The sequence below is a fragment of the Sciurus carolinensis genome, chromosome 13 (genome assembly GCF_902686445.1).
Source record: "Sciurus carolinensis chromosome 13, mSciCar1.2, whole genome shotgun sequence".
Lineage (NCBI taxonomy): Eukaryota > Metazoa > Chordata > Mammalia > Rodentia > Sciuridae > Sciurus > Sciurus carolinensis.
The window spans coordinates 22688745-22708978 of NC_062225.1; the positions used below are offsets into that span (position 1 = coordinate 22688745).

General features: G+C 42.8%; 1 protein-coding gene across 1 annotated transcript in view; it reads right to left on the minus strand.

Annotated features, from left to right (window-relative positions):
• The window catches only part of Add2 (adducin 2), a 111744-nt gene extending 95959 nt beyond the window's left edge, over positions 1 to 15785 (minus strand). The window contains exon 1 of the mRNA XM_047523100.1: positions 15484 to 15785. The gene's annotated coding sequence lies outside the window, so the exon portion shown is untranslated. The remainder of the gene's footprint in view (positions 1 to 15483) is intronic.
• Between the last annotated feature and the right edge of the window lie 4449 nt (positions 15786 to 20234).

The window sequence follows — 20234 nt, forward strand, 5'->3', positions numbered from 1 at the left end:
GTGTTACTCCTGGCGTCCCATCTTCCTCTCATCACTACCCTCACTCATTGCCGATGACTTCAGTGGCCACACGGTCATCCGCCCCACACCAGCCTCACATCTCCACAGCCTGTGCACCAGCCACCTCTCCTTCCGCCCCAGCCTCAGCCACCTCCTCCCACGGTCATACCCTAGATCTTGCCATCACCAGTAAGAGCCCCACCTCCAGCATCGGATGGCAATACCCTCCTCCTCCATGTCCTTTTCCAGCCCACCTAGCAATTAGCCAACACCCCCAGGACCTCCTATTCACTTTTTCACTGTCCCCCGCCCCCCATCTCCACTCTTCCCTTCTCTCCGTATTCAGCGCAAATTATTCCAGATGGGTAAATCAGTCCGGTGCAAAACACCTCTAACTCCTCCTCCCTCCCTCTCTCTCAGCTGACAGAGCCCCGCCCTTGCTTAAACCCTGCGACTTCCTTCCTGGACAGTACCGGAGCAGCTGACCCCGACCTTCTCCTGCACTAAAGAGGCTCCCTGTTGACTATCTTCCCATTACGAGGCCATCACCCTCCCCTGGCATCATTCTAAAGGCTCGTTTCCCACCTGCCCGTCTCTCTCTCAAATGCCCATCACACCCTCTTCACTCCACCCTCAGTCAGCGCGGTCACCTCTGATGGCATAATGAGAATGCCTGCCAGCCGCCAGCGCTCCTCATCCTCCATCCCCCACTAACCCCTGAGCCAGCTCAGGCCGCTTCCCTGCGGGACCTTCCCTGGCACGCTTCCCACGGCCTCCTCCTGTCACTCTCCAGGGGTTGCTGACGTCCCTGCTGCGGAGCAGGTGCCAGGCTCAGGCTGCTTACTCGTTTGTTTGCATGGTGGGCTTCTGTGTCTCCTTCCGTCATTGCTGCTAGAAGACCCCAAGCAATCTTACACGTATATTTTACTGAACTTTTCCATTTATCCCTTTCTCCTCCCTGCAAAACTTAACAGTAGGCCTGCAATCTGAGCCACACTTACCTATTTTAAAAAGGTATTTACTGAACTAAAGATTTAAAAAAAAAAAAAAAAAAAAAAAAAAGCAGAACTTGGAGTAAGCAAATAAAGCAAAATGGAATCAATACTACAGCTTATGTTCCTCCCTCCCTCCTGCCTACTCTTCCTAATGGAACAAACAGCCCCTCATGATGCAAACCACAAAATCCTTCAGGGGAGAACTCTAGAGGCAGCCTGTGCAGGAGGCAAGAGATCCCCCAGCTTCTGACTTCATCCCCTGAATGTCACTTTCCTCTTAGGCAACAACCCCATACCCTCCCATAGAGTCCCAATAGGGCTCCATTATGCTTCTGCTCCCTCTTTGAGATTAAAGGAAACCCCAGCCCTGTTTGCCTGCAAATGGGAGAGCCTTGCTGACATTTAAAAGACAAGCAAACGACCAAAAAAGAGAGGCGGTGGCATTTAAGCATCTGAAAAGATGCTCGGCTCCATTGATCATTAGAGAAACACAAATGGAAGCCATCTACTATGCTATGTCTGCTATGATGGCTAAAATTAAAAATTAAAAAAAATTAATAAAGCCAAGGGTAGAGTAATTAAAGCTCTTATGCGTCGCTGGTGGGAAGCAAAATGGCACCGTCATTGTGAAAACTGTTTGGCATAAAACTGTTGCTTATCAAGTTAAGCACACGCCACACTCCACTGCCATCCCACTCCTGCATATTTACCCAAAAGTACTTAAAATCTTACGTTCACACAAAAACCTGTATGCCGATGTATACAACTTTATTTATAATCACCCCAAACTGGTAACAACCCAAAGTCCCACAGCTAAACAAACCGGAGTACATCCATCTAAAGGCATGCGAATCACTATTCCAAAGGAACTATTAATATTTGTAACAACACAGATGAACCTCAAAAACATTACCCAGCGTGGAGAAAGTCGAATGCAAAAGGCTACACTCTAGGACTCCATCACGTGGCATTCTGCAAAAGGCAGAACTAAAGGCAAAACCAGGTGGGTGGCTGCCAGGGCCTGTGAGTCACACAAAGGGACATGAGGAAACTTTTTCAATCTGGATTGGAGTGGTGGTTACATGACTGTTTATATGTGCAGAATTCACAGAACTATACATCTAAGGAAGATAAACTTTACCATGTGAATAGTAGATATCAATAAGCTTGACTCTTTAAAAAAACGCAGGTAAATAAATTTAAAAGCAACCTTCTGTATAATAGAGAGGGGAACATGGGAATAAATCATAGCAGTAGCAGAGCATCAGAACAAATCATCTTCAGAGAACCAGTATCTGATCTACAGTAGCCTTGAAAGAACCCGCATAATGATGTGGTACCTGGCCTGGCAACCCAGGTTGGCTTCAAGGTGCCCTCTTGCTGCCTGCCATATGGGAGCTGGGCAGTCATCCATCTCAGCCCCACCTTAAACAGGGCACAAAGGACCTCATTCTAAATCCACCACCACCTCTGATTCAAAATGACTGGCATCTGAAAGGCCAACCCCGCCCTGCAGCCTTGTCCAAGCGCTCCCCCCTCCCCAACTCCATCCTACAGGTAGAGCAGCAGAAAGAAAGAAAACATTACTAAGCCCATGATGACTATTCCATGGGAATTACAAAGCATGAATAGAAACCTTTGCTTTCAAAATCAGACACACTTTAAAAGTATATTTGTGCAGGTGGAGGTCATGGAGAACCTGAGAAGCACTAAGATAATTTCAGATGGGCACATGGACTTGCTCCTCAAGCAAGAAACCCCATTTTCTCGGTCCTGCTCCTCATTTCCCAGCAAACTTGCTCTTTCTAAGGATGCTTCCACCCATCCTTAACATCCTGAGGATCCCCATTCACAACAGAAATGGAAGGAATAAACTAAAGCTACAGATGTGTTTCACAACATTGTCGACTTAATTAAGTATTGCTTGCTGGGTGTCCCAGTTGCAGAATCTAGGATTTTTATCTCATTATTATACATCAGCTTAATAGATTTATCCTTTGACAATATTCTATTTTCATTTTGTCTTTGAAGTTGACTCATGTTTAGCATCCTGGTTTAAGATGAAAATCTCCAATTTTAATGAAATAGTAACAGTACAAAGCAGTAGATATTTTTACTTATGGAAAAATTTTAAAATCTACAAAAGTAAAGAGCATGCTCTGATCAATCCCAAGGACTCATCACTTAGTATCTTCATGGTAGACTGCAGTTTGCCCAGGAGATCCAGGCTGTGCCTTCTGTTCCAATGTAATTATGCATAGCCCCTCCCTTCACCCTACGGAGCGTGCCACTTTAGGTAGATTTTACTCAGCTTCCACAATTATCAACTGATGAACAGTCCATCTCAACCCCACTTATCCCTCCATACAAAAGATCATTTTCAGACAAATCCTACACCTTATACTACTTCATAATATAACATGTATTTTAAAATATGTTTTAAGAGGAGATTTTAATTCTTTGATGCCCTTAAGTTTGAGATGCCTTTAGTTTGAAACTAAACCTAATAAACATAAGCTTCAAAACTAACCAGCTAAAGCTTCTCCCTGGGAGAAGGGATTTGGGGTGGGGCAGGAATTGTTTTATGCTAGAACCTGTTTGATTTACATACTAGGGTGCATGTATTGCCTTAAAAATAAAAAATTTAGGCATAGGAAACAAAGAAAAATAACTATTTTATAAAACAACCTAGAGCATGAAGAGTTCAGCTCTATGGCAGGATTTTAAAAATTGTCTTAATGATCATAGCTGAAGCAGAAAAATGAGACAACCAGAGAAGGATACATGGAGACAACAGAGTTTTTTTTTTGTAAAGTATAACTCCATATTTACTGAACAAAGAATCTTTGATTCCCCCAAATCCTTCTTTCTCATCCAGGTGAAAAAGCCAGCATCCCCTCTCTTGTGAGGATCCACTCTGCCAGCTCCCTTATTTTCTCTTCATTTCTTACTTTCTGTGTCTAAATCAACCCTGACAAATGATTGTCCATGGCACTTGAGTAATAACTGCCCCCCACCCCATTCCTAAAAGTATTAAGCTTCTTTTTAACCTCATTTTTATTCCAATTCCTTTTAGACTATTATTCAGATTCTTCTAATTTGCCCCTCCAACTTTCTGAGGTTTCTGACGCGAACTAGGCAATGCTTGTCAGAACTATATGTAAACAAAAGTCAATCATCTTGAGTGGGGTGGAAGAATTTTTCAACGTTTCTGGACTGTTCTAGATGGGAAAAGATACTGGGACTGAATTAAGAGGTATGACGACTGTGTGAGGGCATCTCTATAACAAAGACAGACAACTTCACAAGGGCTTGAATTTAAGTTGTGTATGATTTGATTGAAAATTCACACCTCTGGCTTTTAAATTCAAGATGGTAGGCCTATCCCACATATCCCTATGCTTCTCTCTCTGCTTGGACCCCCTTACATTGATCATAAGGGAATAAAGACATAAACCCATAATGGCAAAAAAAAAAAAAAAAAAAAAAAAAAAAAAGTGGGTCACAACCAGAGGAGAGACTTCAACAGATTCCTGGAAGACAAAAAGCAGATGGAGCACTGGTGATTTATGTCTGAAGGAGAAAGAAACCGTGGTTTTGATTTCAGGCATAGGAGACTAGAGCAAGAGCCAATCTGTGTGGCAGAGCCTGGACTCGGAGATGAGATGCTCAGTACTACCGGAAGCAGGGATCGAAAAATCAGAGGCTGAACACAAATTACAGGTCTCTCTACAGAGCAGCAGACCATGCCCAGCCCCCAACCTGCACACAAAGCAGCCCACCGCCCAGGACTGAGCTGTCATTTACCTCTTTATCTCAAAATAGCCTGCATATACTGCTGTTTCTCAATTCACCAACTCCAATCACAGGATGGGTCTCAGGGCCACTGCACACAATGCAAGGGAGAGCCAGGGTGGCTGTGATGGTGTGGTACCCCCACAAAGGAGAGTCCTTCTCGGGAGCTGCCTAGGGGGCCCCAGAAAACAGAATCCATTTGAACTTCACCCTTTGAACACTTTCCACTTAGTGGCCCCAGGGTTATTAGAGCCCCTGAGAAGGACATGGATCCTGCTACTTACTGCACAGTGAACAATACCAACCCAGTCAGGTGACACTCCAAGAGTTTTCAGCTTTGACAAAATCCTTATGGACAAGTCAGAGAGACCAATGATGAATATGCAACAGAATGAATATTTTATCCCCTTTGATAATGCAAAAGTAAATTTAGAGCTAGCGGGAAGGAGGAAGATGCAGTGGCAGGAGCCTCATCTTTCAGAGCACAATCAAGTCACACGATCAACAGCAGATGGAGTGAGAAATGTAGTTTTAAGAAATCCTTTGTCTGGAGTTGCAGGGATGACCAGGAGAAGGGCAGTAAGGCGGTGCAGGTGTGTTGCAAATAAGCTACCTTCTTGACTTTCATGGCAGTCACTAGACGATGACAGAAGTAGAGAGACTCGGAAACAGCAGTATATGCATATTATTTTCAAATGGAAGTAAGTACAACAAAATGAAAAACACAGCTCAAGAGGTTTGCCTGGGAGAAGGGGTTTGGGGTGGGGCAGGAATTGTTTGATGCTAGAACCTATTTGATTTATGAACTAGGGGGCATGCATTGCCCTGAAAATTAAAAATTTTGGCAAAGGGAAAAAAAAGAAAAATAAGTCTATTTTATAAAATAAGAGAAAGGAAGTCTCACACAGCACAAGCATGGGATGGTAAAGCTGGAGTCTGCATAACTATGGTAACAGATGCAGCTAATTTAGGACAGAAATGAGGGTGTTGGAAAGAGCTAAGAGTACGTGGTGTTAAGAGGGAAGGGGAATCAATTCTAAATAAAGGGTTGCTGAGATAATCAGTATGGCTGCTCTGCCATCTGACACAGTGAAGAGGAAAGAACCGAGCCCGCCCTCACTCTTCCTGTGCCTTTTCACTGGAGCCTTTTTTTTTTTTTTTTTAAAGTAAGATCCTGATGGGGACTCCATGCCAAGTAAAGCAAGCAAACATGATGACATCCACACCCAGTGAAATGACACAGGTGGAAAATCATGTCCACTGTGAAAAAATCCTGTCTTCATAAAGTCCCGATGCAATTCCAAGTTTAGTAGCTTCATTTGTTCAAGTAATTTCTCAATGACATTCAAATGCACTTGTATGGATTTTCCCTTCAAGAAAATGATTCACAACTGAGCACAAGTCCTTAACTACTTTCAAAATGCCACCAAAATTTACCAAAGAATGTAAAAATAGGAACAAATCTGCACCGCTGCTGGTTACCAGGAAGCTGCCACCCTGAGGCAGGAACCGTGGGGGATCTACATCTTTGCACCCTGGTTCCTCCCATCCAGGAACATGGCCTTCCATTTCTTGAGTAAATATTGTTCGTTCATGTTTTCTGTGAAAAATTGCCCATTTCATCCAGAGCCTCACAAGTTAGGATTCAATAAGGCAGTGTTCCTATGATTTTAAATCTTTTATCCTTTTGTTCCATATGTTGTTTCCAGATTTATGGCATTTTTTTTCTCTTAGTCCTGCAAAATGTGTCTATTTTCCTGGCTTTCTAACAGAACTAGACAAAAGAGGGAGACACATGAGGAGGAGGAATGGGCCATGAAAGGTGTAGGAACTGAGGCAGGACAGTGAGGAAGCCGTTCTGAAGGTTGGAGTGGTTCTACCTCCCCAGGGGTGGATGGAGTGCGAAGGAGGAAGAGGGAAGGCAGTTGGGGCTACATCCTGAGGGCAGAGGAATGGTAAGCTCAACTGTGGAAGGAGGGAGATCAGGCTGGAAGCACGGAGGAGAGGTGGGGTACTCCAATAATCCTGGTTGCAGTCAAGAGCCAGGTGGCTGAATGACACGGCAACCTGAGCAAACTAACCCAGGTAGAATGGAGGGGTAGGCTTGTTGACATGGGAACCAAGTCCAGTGGGGTCTCATACAAGCTGCTAGAACTGCAGTCAATTCAGGGAGCCATGCGAATTCCTCTCTAGATAGCCATCAAGTAGAATGGAGGAAAGATCCATGACTTCTTCCATGTCTAATTTTTTTTTTTTTTTTTTTGGTGTGTGTGGGGGGGAGGGGTTGCTGGGGTTTGAGCCCCAAACCTCAGCAGGCTAGGCAAGTGCTACCACTGAGCTACATCCCAGCCCATTTTTGAGACAGTCTAACTTGCCCAGGCTGGACTTGCAATTCCCCTGCCTCATCCTCCCAAGTGTCTGGGATTATGGCTGTGCTCCATGCTCTATGGGGGCTTGTCTTCTCATCCAAACTCTTCTCTTTAGTCGTGGCCTCATGTGACCACTGAGGGTCCAAGTCCTCACAGGCCCATGCCAGGTCCAAATAACTACAAGCATAAGAGATGGATTAAAGGGTGTCAAATAACAGAGCAGTCACAGAGAAACCAGAGGGATCTGCTTCCTGTCCTGATAAGATTTTCTCAGTCCCTTCAAGGCTGGGCAAGGGAAGACCATTCTAGATCTCAAATGGAACATGGAAATTTGCTTTGGGAACCACCTCCTGAATGCACTGGCCTCTAGGTCCTTCTCTGGTGAAGCCCGTGTCAGATCAAATATGTTAGGGGTATTTACTCCTGAGGCAAACAGTATTTATTACACACTTATGTGTTTTTATTTTTAGCTGCATCTGTTGGGTGATCAGACTTGGCTTTGTTTGAAGTTGGATATGTTATAGTTCCATGTCCCTGGGAGTTCTCTCAGCACGTCAAGATTGGAGGTCCACCATGCAACATGGAAGTGCTGGTAGAGTTTTGGAGCTCCCACCCTCACCCCATTGCTCATACAACAGCACATCCAGCCCTTTGGTATTGAACCAGATTATATTACTCCAGAACTCAACCAGGGCACACCTGCCTCTTCTCAGGAGGGGTTGATATTGAACTGGTTGATATTGGTTGGCACTATCTGAACCATGTCTTCTGTAGAATCCTAAGAGAATCTAGGCTCATGGTTTATAGTCTTTATTCTCTAAAACAAAATAGATCTGGTTTTCTGTTTGTATCTTATCAGAGAGGAGTCAGGCATGGTGGTGTATACCTGTAATAACAGGGGCTCTGGAGGCTGAGGCAAGAGGATCACAAGTTCAAAGCCAGCCTCAGCAGAAGTGAGGCACTAAGCAACTCAGTAAGACCCTGTCTCTAAATAAGATGCAAAATAGAGCTGGGACTGTGGCTCAGTGGTCGAGTGCCCCCTGAGTTCAATCCCTAGTACCCCCAAAAAAATAATAAAAAAAGATTGCACATGGTCACTGACATGACTCAGTCTAAACAGCAACCATTAATATGGCTATCAAACAAACAACAAAAATAATTCTGGAACTGCAAATTAGTGCAGCCACTCTGGAAAGCAGTGTGGAGATTCCTTAGAAAACTTGGAATGGACCCACCATTTGACCCATCTATCCCACTCCTTGGTTTATACCCAAAGGACTTAAAATCAGTATACTACAGAGATACAGTCACATCAATGTTCATAGCTGCTCAATTCACAATAGCCAGACAGTGGAACCAACCTAGATGTCCTTCAATTGAGGAATGGATAAAGAAACTGTGGTATACATATACAATGGAATATTACTCACCTATAAATAATAAAATTATGGCATTTGCAGGCAAATGGATGAAATTGGAGAAGATCATGCTAAGTGAGATAAGCCAATCTCAAAAATCCAAAAGATGAATGATCTCACTGATAACTGGATGATGACACATAATGGGGGGTGGGAGGGGGGCAAGAATGGAGGAAGGAGGGACTGTATAGAGGGAAAAGACAGGTGGGAGGGGTGGGGGGAAGGAAAAAATAACAGAATGAATCAAACATCATTAGCCTACGTAAATGTATGATTACGCAAACGGTATGCTGTTACTCCATGTACAAAGAGAAACAAAATGTATCCCACTTGTTTACAATAAAAATAAATTTAAAATAAATAAATAAATAAATAATTCTGGAAAACAAAAGTATGCATTGTCTTTTCTTAAAAAAAAAAACTCGGTTCTTAACTAAAGATATTTTTCAAAAGTAAGAATGGGGGAGACAGGTAAGAAATTAAAGTATATTCATTCTCTTGTTTTGGTGATAATAGACAACTATTTTTTAATGTTAATGAGGACTATTTGAAAAAATTTCCCTTTTATCTCAAGAACAAGGAAATCTTAGCCTACATTTAAGTTTTAAAAAAAGGGAGGGTATGAAGAAATAGCCTGGAATTATTTTTCAAAAGAAAATTTTACAAGATCAAATATATCATATGTAATCAATGTGAACTTGTTTAAAAAGTCTGGGGTTGCAGCTCCCAAGCACCCCCCAACACACACACCCCAAAAAATTAAAAACAAATAAAAATGACATGGAAGAAATTTAATTTTTTAAAAATGAGCATGACAGGGAAATGAAATTTTTAAATAGAGAGCAGGATTTCAGTTTTATCATCACAGTAAAAATTAAAACATACAATGAAAGAGATCTGAAATATTTATTCCATAATGGAGATTCAAGAGTCACAAGCGATTATGTCAAATAGGATGACCAACCACCACTGTTTGCCCGGCACTGTCCTGGCTTAAGAACTGAGATCCCCATCCAGGAAAACCACCAGGTCTGGAGAGTCAGGGCCCTAAGTGATCAAGCAGCAGATACAACTGTGTGTGTGTATCTCTAATCAAAGACTGTCCAGTCAGGCCTCTCTATCTGTGGGCTCCACAACAAGAGTCAACCAACCTCAGATGGAAAATATTTGATGAATAAAATTGCAACTCTACTGTATGATCCAACTATCCCACTTCTGGGTATATGTATCCAAAGGAAATAATATCCACGTATTGAAGAGACAACTACATGACTGTTTGTTGCACAGTTCACAACAGCTAAGATACGAAATCAGCCAAGCTGCCCGCCCATAGGTGAATGAAGAAAATGTGGTATATGTACACAATGAAATATTATGTACATATGATATTGTAGATACACAACGGAATATTATTCAACCATAAAAAGAATTATCACTTGCAGCAGAATGGGTGGAACTGGAGGAAATTTCATTAAGTGAAATAAGTCAGATGTACAAATACCATATGGTCTCTTGTAGATATTAAGAAAGTTAATTGGAATGTATAACAGTGGTTTTTAGAGGTTAAGGAGGGTGGGGAAGAGGGGGGATTAAGGAATGTTGGATAATGGATACCCAAATAAGGTTAGATAGAATAAGTGTTAGTGTTCTACAGCATGGTGTTGGGGTTGGGGACTGTAGTTCACTATAACCTATTATATATTTTATGAGTAGCTAAAAGGCATTCAAAGGCTCCAAACAACACAGTAATGGTAAGGGGATGGAAATGCTAATTACCCTGATTTGATTAGTATATATTATATATATTGAAATATCACACAGGACCCCATATAGAAGTATAATAATGTTAATCAAAAAGTTTTAATGTGAACTTTAGATTATGCAGAAGGAAATGAAAACGGGGGGAATGAAAAATGGTGGAATGAGACAGACATTACCCTATGTACATGCATGATTACACGAATGGTATGAATCTACATCGTGCACAACCATAGAAACGAAATTATGTACCCCCATTTGTGTACAATGAATCAAAATGCAGTCTGCAAAAAATGTTTTAAAAAAATGAAAGTTTTAATGTTTGCAATTTAGATGTTAGCTACCCTGATTTGATCATTAAATACTGTATATATGTATTAAATTAGTACCCTGTACCCTGTAAATTTGTATAATTATTTTAAATAGACTTTAATAAGATGACAAATTTGTTTTAATTGATATAATTAAACCTTGCACACCACAGAGAATAGAATTTCTTTTCACTTCATTCAGTAACACTGGCAAACTTTCATTTGCAATTTGTCTTAGGAAAGAGGCCAGTCTGAATCTTTGCTACAAAGCTTTGCCATTCCATGGGTACTTCAAGTTTGGAGGATTTGGTGGTGGCTGAAAACAGAAGTAGTTTTCAGTGTTACTGCCTTAAAATTCTTTCAGGCTAAAATTTTGGTAGCCAAGTCCAACACTGGGGCTGCAATCTCTTTACTAGAGATGTAAAATTCTACCCTTCAGGACTCCCTGTTATGCCCTTGTAGGTAATTGAAAACACTTAAACCAGATGAAGATCCCTTTTGAAAGAAAAAAAGTTCCTCATGGACTCTAGGGTTTTAAAAACTGGTTGAGGACCTGTAATCCCAACAACTCAGGAGGTGGAGACAGAAGGATCACAAGTTCAAGGGCAGGGCAGCCTAGGTAACTTAGTGAGACCCTGTCTCAAAATAAAATCTTCAATAAGGGCTGGGGATGTACCTCAACAGTAGAGTGCTTGCCTAGCATGCAAGAAACCTTGGGTTCAATCGCCAGTACTATTTAAATGTGTATATTCACAAAGACCAGTTCAAAGTACCTGTGCTTTACCAATTTCACATTACTCAGACATCAAAATAAATGCATCTGTCAAACTTTAAAATGTCAAACCAATAAAACGGACTTACTACAACGGGTTATATCGTCTTGCTGAAACTAAAACACCATTTAGGGTTTAATAATAGAAAGGGATAGCTTCAGGTCTGGTTTCTACATATTGTCATTTTTTAAAAATTTTGACTTCAATACTACTAACGCGAGGAGTGCCCCAGAGCATGGAGGGCCACACACCACTAACCACCTCAGAACCAGGTCTGCTACTTGAAGATAACCAGATAATTTAACATTCTGCTTTCAAACCATCCTGAAACGCCTACATAAATGAACTGTCATTTCATTCTAACAAAAAGTCTACGCTCCAAGCGTCTCACACGTAATAACTTATCCTCTCAAAATCACTGTGAAATCAATATCACATGTTTATCCCCATGTCATCCTAAGAGGACACTAAACAGAGGTGTCGATTAACTGGCTAAAACTCACAGCTGATAAAGCAGAACATCATGGATTTGAGGTCGGACAATCTGGCTCCACCTCACCTGCCTCGGATGTAGGGTACTTATGGGGGAGTTACTTGACCCACGTTAAATGGAGAGCTAATCCAATTACTGCAAAGGCCAACCACGGCAACTTTTTCATTGCCTTTTTACTACAACACCTGCAGCTCATAAATTGCTGCAGCTTTGTCCTCAGGAAGGTGGAACTGGCATGAGATCTTCACTCTTTGCCAACACAGCAGTGGTCACCCGGAGCTGTTCTTCTGAACTTGGCAAGCCACACCCTGTGCAGACTAACCTCTCTCCAATACTCAAACTCCCCTGCCTGCCTTGGAGCTGTAACCCAACCCATCAAGCCTGCCCCTTGTTCAAATGGAATACACAGACGCTAACATAGGCACCAGTGTCTGCTTGGGCTTGCCATTAATATGATCCAGAAAACAATTTTATTCAGATTAAAATTCATAACTATACTCCAATGATAAAGAATATAGAGTCCTCAAAATACATATATTCTCAGAACACCAGGGTTCTGAGAGAACTGTGGTGAGATATTTTTAGCTCAGATTGAGGGACATTGCAAAAAAAAAATCAAGTATTTTGAGCCAGATGTGGTAGCACACACCTGTAATCTCAGCATCTTGGGAGGCTGAAGCAGGAAAATTACAAATTGAAGGCCAGGCTCAGTAACTTAGGGTCTCACCAAGTCGCTTCCAGCCTCCCTATCTCAAAAAATTAAAAGGGCTGTAGGTGTAGCTCAGCAACACAGTGCTTGTTGGCATGCCCATGGCCCTCAATTTGATCCCCAGTACTGGGGGTGGGGGGGAAAAAGTACGTGAGACTCCTGTGTCTGATAAGGAGATGCCTGAAGACATCATCCCAAACATGGCAGCATTTTGGGGAAAAGTTCCTTTCTGATCTTAGAATCAAGAATTAACCAACCTAGATGCCCTTTAATAGATGGATAAAGAAACTGTGGTATGTATACACAATGGAATATTATCCAGTCACAAAGAATATTATGGCATTTGCAGGTAAATGGATGGAGTTGGAGAATATCATGCTAAGTGAAATAAGCCAATCTCAAAAAACCAAAGGCCGAATGGATTTCTCTGATAAGTGGATGAGACATAATGGGGGGTGGGAAGGATGGATTGTACGGAGAAAAATGAGGGGTGGGGTGGGGGGAAGGAGAGAAAGTAGAATGAGACAAACATTACCCTATGTACATGTATGATTATGCAAATGGTGCGACTACTTCGTGTACAACCAGAGAAACAATTATACCCCATTTGTGTACAAGGAATCAAAAGAAAAATTTAAATAAAATCATGTTTCTTTGCAGAAAAAAGAATTGTGCTTAAGTTTTTCTATTCTGAACATGTAATGTTTTGTATTTTTCCTGCACAGCTCTTAGCACAATTTGTAATCATATCTTCATCTGAGAGATTTAATGCTGAATGTTCATTTCTTGCCTTTAAGTGCCATCAGGACAGAGACCATGTCTGTGTCATCCTTTTTTTCTAGTACTTCTCACAGAACCTGGCACTTAAGTTCTCACTGAATGTTTGTTGAGTGAACGAGTTAAATAAAACATAGGTACCATGGGCTGATCAATTACCTTTTTGTATGAGTTGCTAACAAGGTTTAGAACAAGATTTGTTTCCTGCCCTAACCAGTGTCTCTACACTGAGTTTCCCTTTTTATTTCCTTTCTAAGTTAGGCAGGATTATATTTTAAGAATCCCTGTAAACTGTCTGGTTACCCCTTGTGGAACAAGGTAGGAGAGATAAATATATTTTCCAAAATCTTTTTTACATATATTTAAAACCTCAATACCAACCCTCTGCCAACAAACACATCTGATCATCAGTAAACCTTAAGAATAGCTGAGGTTTGCTAACTCCAGCACTGTACTAATATTCAAAGCAAAATCCAATCCGAGCCCAGTAACCACAGGTGTTATTTTGGTTCAGACACACTGAGTACTGTGGAGGGACAAGCACGTATTAATAGGGCTAGGGCAATTTGGTGGAGAAGAACGTAGGGCTAACTACAAAATTGTTATGGATTTGGAGTCAAAAGAATAATTCATCTTTAGTGGGTTCTCAAAAAGTGCATGGATGCCACATGAAAAAGTTTGCTTTTACTTGTGCCCTATGTGGGGAAAGAAAAGGGACTGGACAAGGTCCTGGTTCAAAGGCATTGAGAAAAATCTGTTCACTCTACAGAAGGCAGGCAGAACATTAGTAAAAATATTAAATGCTGTAATCCCCCTTTCAAAATCTGACATTGTATGTAAATGGAAGGTGTTACTTGCAAGCCTAAAATTTCATAGTTATCTGGTTATATTCATTTAAAGTCCCCTCACGTCAAATTCCATTAATGCAAAAACACCTCACTGAACAAGCTGAGCATCCCAGGAATCCCAACTGTGTAAAGAGCTGAACCCATCTACCCTCTCCAGTTCCTTTGCTCCAAGCCAATTCCCTCCGTAGGGGTTAGTCAGAACCCTCTGCATAGGAAACTGAGGTTTGATTTCTATTATTTATGAGGCTCATTTGAGTCACTTGAATTTTAGATGACAAACTGCCAGAGGAGGGAAGAGTGGGTGTAAAGAAACAGATGGGTAATAATTGTGTGTCATAGATTAATGACATTTTAAAAAGAATTTGATAGGGTGTGGGCTGGGCATTGCTTTTTATTTTATATATTTTTGGTGGGGGACAGATTAGGGATGAGAAAGGGAAGAGAAAGGCGAGACAATAGGCCAGACTCCAGCGCCTGATCCGCATCCTAAAGCAGCGTGCCCCTCCCGCCTTTCCCCCCAGTGCCAGGTAGGCTGTGGTCGCATTTCAAAACAATCCTATGCTGACTCCTCCTACCAGCTGGACCGAGGGTGGCCTCCTCCAGGGTTGCAGGAGGAGAGGAGACGCTGAAAGAGAGGGAAGAGAAGATGGAAGCTAAAGATCAACCGACTGGGAACACCTTCGTGGGGACAGCGGCCTTTTTTCCCTCCCAAGTGGTGGAGTCATGTAGAAATCCAACCCCACAGGTCCCGCTCACGTGCGGATTACCCCAATTCAAAGGCGGCCAGCTGCAGGCGCCGCACCTGCTCAGCGCGCCCCCGCTGCGGAGCGCCAGGCCCTGAGGAACCCGGGAGCCGCCACTGCTCGCCAGGAGGGCGGCGGCCGGCGGAGCGGGAAGGGAAGGGAGGAGAAGGAGGGGCAGCCCACCCGGCGAGGCAGACCCAGACAGAGAAAAAGCCACACCGGTCAGGCCAGGTTATACGCTCCAAACAAGCGTCCCACCATCGACATGTGGGGGCCGGTGCTTGCAACCCGGTTTCCAAAGATTACACCGTCACCAAAAACCTATGGGCGTAAGATACACCTGCAACCGAGCTCCACCAACACAGCGCAAATAGCGGCTCACCTAGGGGGACCAGCCAGCTCCTGCACGGTGGCAGGATGCTTAGGGGTCCCAAATGCTGTTAAAACTAGCTCCACCAAGGCGAGCCCACCGTGCCCCTGCCCGAAGGTCTTACCTTCGGCACAGTATCGGACGCATCTCGGGCCTGCCACCGTGGGTTGGTTCGGGTTTTTCTGCGGGATGTTTTTGGATGCGCTTCATAAATCCATGCAGCTACTCTGCAGAGCAGCGTTTTCCACCCATCCTGCAGCCCGCGCTGGTCAGAGCAGCAGGCGATCCCACCAGCTGTGCAACTTCTCCGCGTTGGTGCCAATGACAGAGCACCAAGGCTGCCACTCCTTGACAAAAGGCTCTCCTTCCCGCGCACGTCCCTTACGGCCCTACGGTCAGAATTAAATCCATTTCCCGCAGGAGGCTGGGAGGAAATGAGAGCTCTCGGCCGTGCGCGCTGACAAAAGGCCGCCTCGCCGTGCCCACAGCGCCCCCTCCAGCGGGCCTCTGCCGGCCGACCCAGGGCCGCCGTGCTGCAGTGTCCCCGCCCGCGCCCGCAGTGCCACCGCCCGCTGCCGCAGACCCCGCAGCTCTGCCCACGTCCACTGTGCTCAGCACCGCTCACTGTCCCAGACAGTGCAGCGCCAGCATGAGGACCTAGTTACTAGGAGGAACACTGAAGCAGCGGCTCCTCCCTGGGTTTGGGAGGAAAAAAAAAAAGTCTTACCCATGCTCGAGTTGGGCGAGGGGGAGGAGAACATCCTGCCTTTGGAAGATGACTATTAGTGATGTTAATAGCAATTGTTTGAATTCCAAATCAAAATTACTTATTCTGACTTCATTTTCCACTAGGACAAAATTTTTGTTGCCCTGCCCTCCCAGGCTATGGGCCCAGCTCCAACTTGTAGGACATTCTCCTTCACCCCTTCCCCTCCCCAATCTCCCATCCCAGAGGAAACAAGTGTGTAGTGAGCGGGAAGCTAAATGAGAACCCACGCAGTTGGTTGCAATCTCGGACCTGGCATTAGCCAGCTGTGTAGCCTCGATGAAGCCACTTAACCTCTCAGGGTCTTTTTGTCTTCCACTCAAAGATGACAGGGTAAGGTTCCCCTGGGTGGTTTCTAGTACTATCCGACAGTGTTTCTCAAGGTCTGGCACTCAGTAGGGATGGCAAGGGGTAGCATGGGACTGTACACCTCCACAATCTCCACCAGTTCCCCCAAAGCTCACCTAAATCAACACTTGGTGCTTTTAAAAATGTGCTTGGAAAAAATATCCAGCTTCCAGAAAAGCCTCTGACCATGGATCCCAAACCATGTTATAGGCATCTCTGCTCATTCTAGGATCTGGAGCACCAAAGCTCTCAGACATCTCCCCAAAACCACTGGACCATACCATAGTGGAATGCAGAATCTCTGCAGGTGGGCCCAGGCATCAGCATTTTTAACAGGTACCCCCTAGTGATCCCTCTGCAAGATAGCATTTAAGAATTGCCACTCTATGCCAGCTACTACTGATTTAGCAAAGAGAAAATGCCCATCACAATAACCCTAAAGCAGTTGGCAGGCATTCCATTCCAGAGGCCAGGGTAACTTCCGTCTTCCTGCTTTAGCTCCCTTTAACCCCCACCCCCCGGCCCCCATGCACCCTTGGTCCTGCAGCCTCCCAGAAGCACAGAGTCCACAAACCCTCTCCTCATCCTCTTGTGCAAAACTGCAAGAAGAATTACAGACTCGGCCACGCAAGGTAAACTCCCATCCCTCTTCCCACCCTGCAGGACCTAAGGTCTGCTGGCCCAGGAACCGCTGGAAGTCACATGGTTATTGAGATGCTCCTGGTGGCTGTCACTGTTGGTGCCAATAGTGATTAGATCTGGGGAGCCAGGAACCCCTTCTCCAGCACATGGAAATCACAGGTAAGGTGGGCTCTATTCATCAAAGAACTCCAAAAGGTAGCAGAAATTTTGTCAAAAAAACAGGTTTCATAAATCCTCTTAAGTCATCTCTATCAATTTTTTTTTTCCTAGTGTGTTAGTTTTCTCAAACTAGTAACAGCAAACTCTTGTTGACTCCTGGTACTGTTCCAAAGGCTTTGTATTTATACTTACTCAATCCTCACAAGACCTCCCTCTATGAGGGTGGTAGAAGTATTATCCTCATTTTACAGATTTAAAAAACAAAACAAAAAAAAACCTAAGGCACAGAGATTAGGTAATTTATTTGAGGCTGCACACCTAGTAGACAGCTGAGCCAGGATCCAAACTCAAGCCCTATGACTCCAGAGCTTATGGGCCCTAACTACAATGCTGCTTGACCTCTTAGAAGGGACCAGAGATTTTAAAAGCATGATGGGACAAGACACTGGTAAGGTAGATACACTCTCCTTTTCCTAAAGAAGAGATTCTGCCCCTCTAAGTATCATGAAATTTATAAAAGAAAATATGTTCTGCTTCTCCCAGACTTGATCTGAATATGAGTTCTGAGAATAGTGGTGTCGGTATGGCTTTAAGAATTGCTCAAATGTCAGAAAGGAAAGATGACTTCAATTAAGTTCCACATTAACAGCCTATATCAAAATTTTCGTCAAGGTTCCAACAACTCTCAATCCCAAACTCCGATAGCCAAGAAAAGGAAGCATGCTATTGGCCCCAACTATCGCTGGAAGACCTCAGGACTTCAGCGTTCTCACCGCAGCAAGCCTAAGAGGCCCAGTCCTTAAGGAGGACCAGGAAAGCATAGGAGATCCCAGGTCAGGCTTGGGAGCACCACATTTGCATAATCTCCTATTGGTTCTGTTTCTTTGGAGAACTTGAACTAATACAGATTTGGGTACAGAGAGTGGAGTGCTGCTGCAGGAAATATCAAGTGGAAGTGGCTTTGGAACCAAGTAATGGGTAGAGGCTGAAAGAGTTCTTAGGTACAAACTAGAAGAAGCTTAGATTGACATCAAGGGACTATTGGTAGAAACATGTTAAAATTGAATTCTGCAAAGCATTCAAAAGGAAAAGAGGAGACTTAAAGAGCTTCCATCTTCTTAAAAAATACACAAATAATCATGAACAGAATATTGATAGAAAAATGAACATTATCCCAGAGACTCAGGAGGTTGAGGCAGGAGGATTGCGAGTTCAAAGTCAGCCTCAGAAACTTGGCAAGGCCCTAAGCAACTTAGTGACAAGACAAAGAAATAATTTTTAAATTAGCAAGAGAAAAGTGCCAAGTCATATTTAAGGGTATCCCACTAGATGAACAGCAGATTGCTGGCAATAATCCTACAGATAAGAAGAAAATGGAAAGACATATTCCAAGTCCTAAAAGAAAACAACTGTCAATCAAGATTACATAGCTAGCAAAGCTGCCCTTCAGAAATGAAAAAATAAAGACAAACAAGAACTGAAGGAATTCATGACCACTAGATCAGACTTACAGAGGATGTTTAAGAGATTGTTACACCCAAAAGTGGAAAAAAGATAACTACCATTATGAAAGCATGTAAAAATATAAGGCCTGCTAGAAGAGCAGATCCTCAAAAGAAAAACAGAAAAGAATCAAATATTAATACAGCAAGCCATCAAAAATTAAAGATGAACAAGAGGGGAAGAAAACAACCACGAATATTCAAAACAAGTTAGAAGAAAACAATACAACAGGAGTAAGTCCTTACCTATCAATAAGAACCTTGATTGTGAATGAATTAAATTCCCTAATTAGAAGATACAGCAGGCTGAATGGATTTTTAAAAAACAACAAGATGCCACAAGTAAAAAATTCACTTTACCAGGTGAGGAGGTGCACATTTCTTATCCTAGCAACTCGGAGGCTTAGGCAAGAGGATCACAAGTTCAAATGAAGGCCAGACTCAGCAACTTAGTGAGACCCTGACTCACAACAAAATATAAAAAGGGCTAGGGATGTAGCTCAGCGGTAAAGTGCCTCTGAGTTCAATCCCAATGCCACAAAAGGAAAAAAGAAGAAACTTATTTCACCAATAAAGACCCAAGCTGAAAGGATGAAAACTATATTCCAAGCATATAGAAACCTAAAGTGAGAGGATTAGCTATACTTACACCTGATGAAATTGGCTAAGAAAATCTGTAAGAGCAAGAGGTACTAGTGTAAATATGTAGCAAATCCTTTTTTTTTTTTTTTTTTTTTTTTTGCTGTACTGGGGATCGAACTCAGGACCTTGTGCTTGCAAGGCAAGCACTCTATCAGTTGAGCTATCTCCCCAGCCCCAACAAATCCTATTATGTACAACTACAATGCACCGATTAAAAAATGTGAAAAAAATACAAAGGTCACTATATAATACTAAAGATACCAATTTAGCAAGCTATAACAACTGTAAAATTATATGAAACTGCAACAATTGTAAATCTAATGTCAGAGCATCCAATTTTATAAAACACTGTTAGGCCTAAAGTGAGGGGCTCTAATATACTAACAATGGGGAATTTCAACACCCCACTTTCACCAGGGCACAGATCATCCAGACACCCCCTGCTACTTAAAAAAAAAAAAAAAAAAGAGTGAAACTATGATGTAGATCAAATGAACTTAACAAATGTTTACAAAACATTCTGCTGCAGAATACACTTTTTTTTTTCCAGTGCATGGAACTTTCTAGAAGAGATCATATATTAGGCCACAAAACAACTCAAATTTTAAAACACCAAGATCAAATCCTGTATCTTTTCTGACTACAGTGGACTAAAACTAGAAGTCAACACAAAAGAAATTTTAGAAATTATACAAATGCATGAAGGCATTAAAAAAAAGCCCTTTTGAGTGAACTGTAGGTCATCAAGGAAGTCAGGAGGGAAATTAAAAATTTTCTCCAAATAAATGAAAATGGAAACAAATGGAAACATACCAA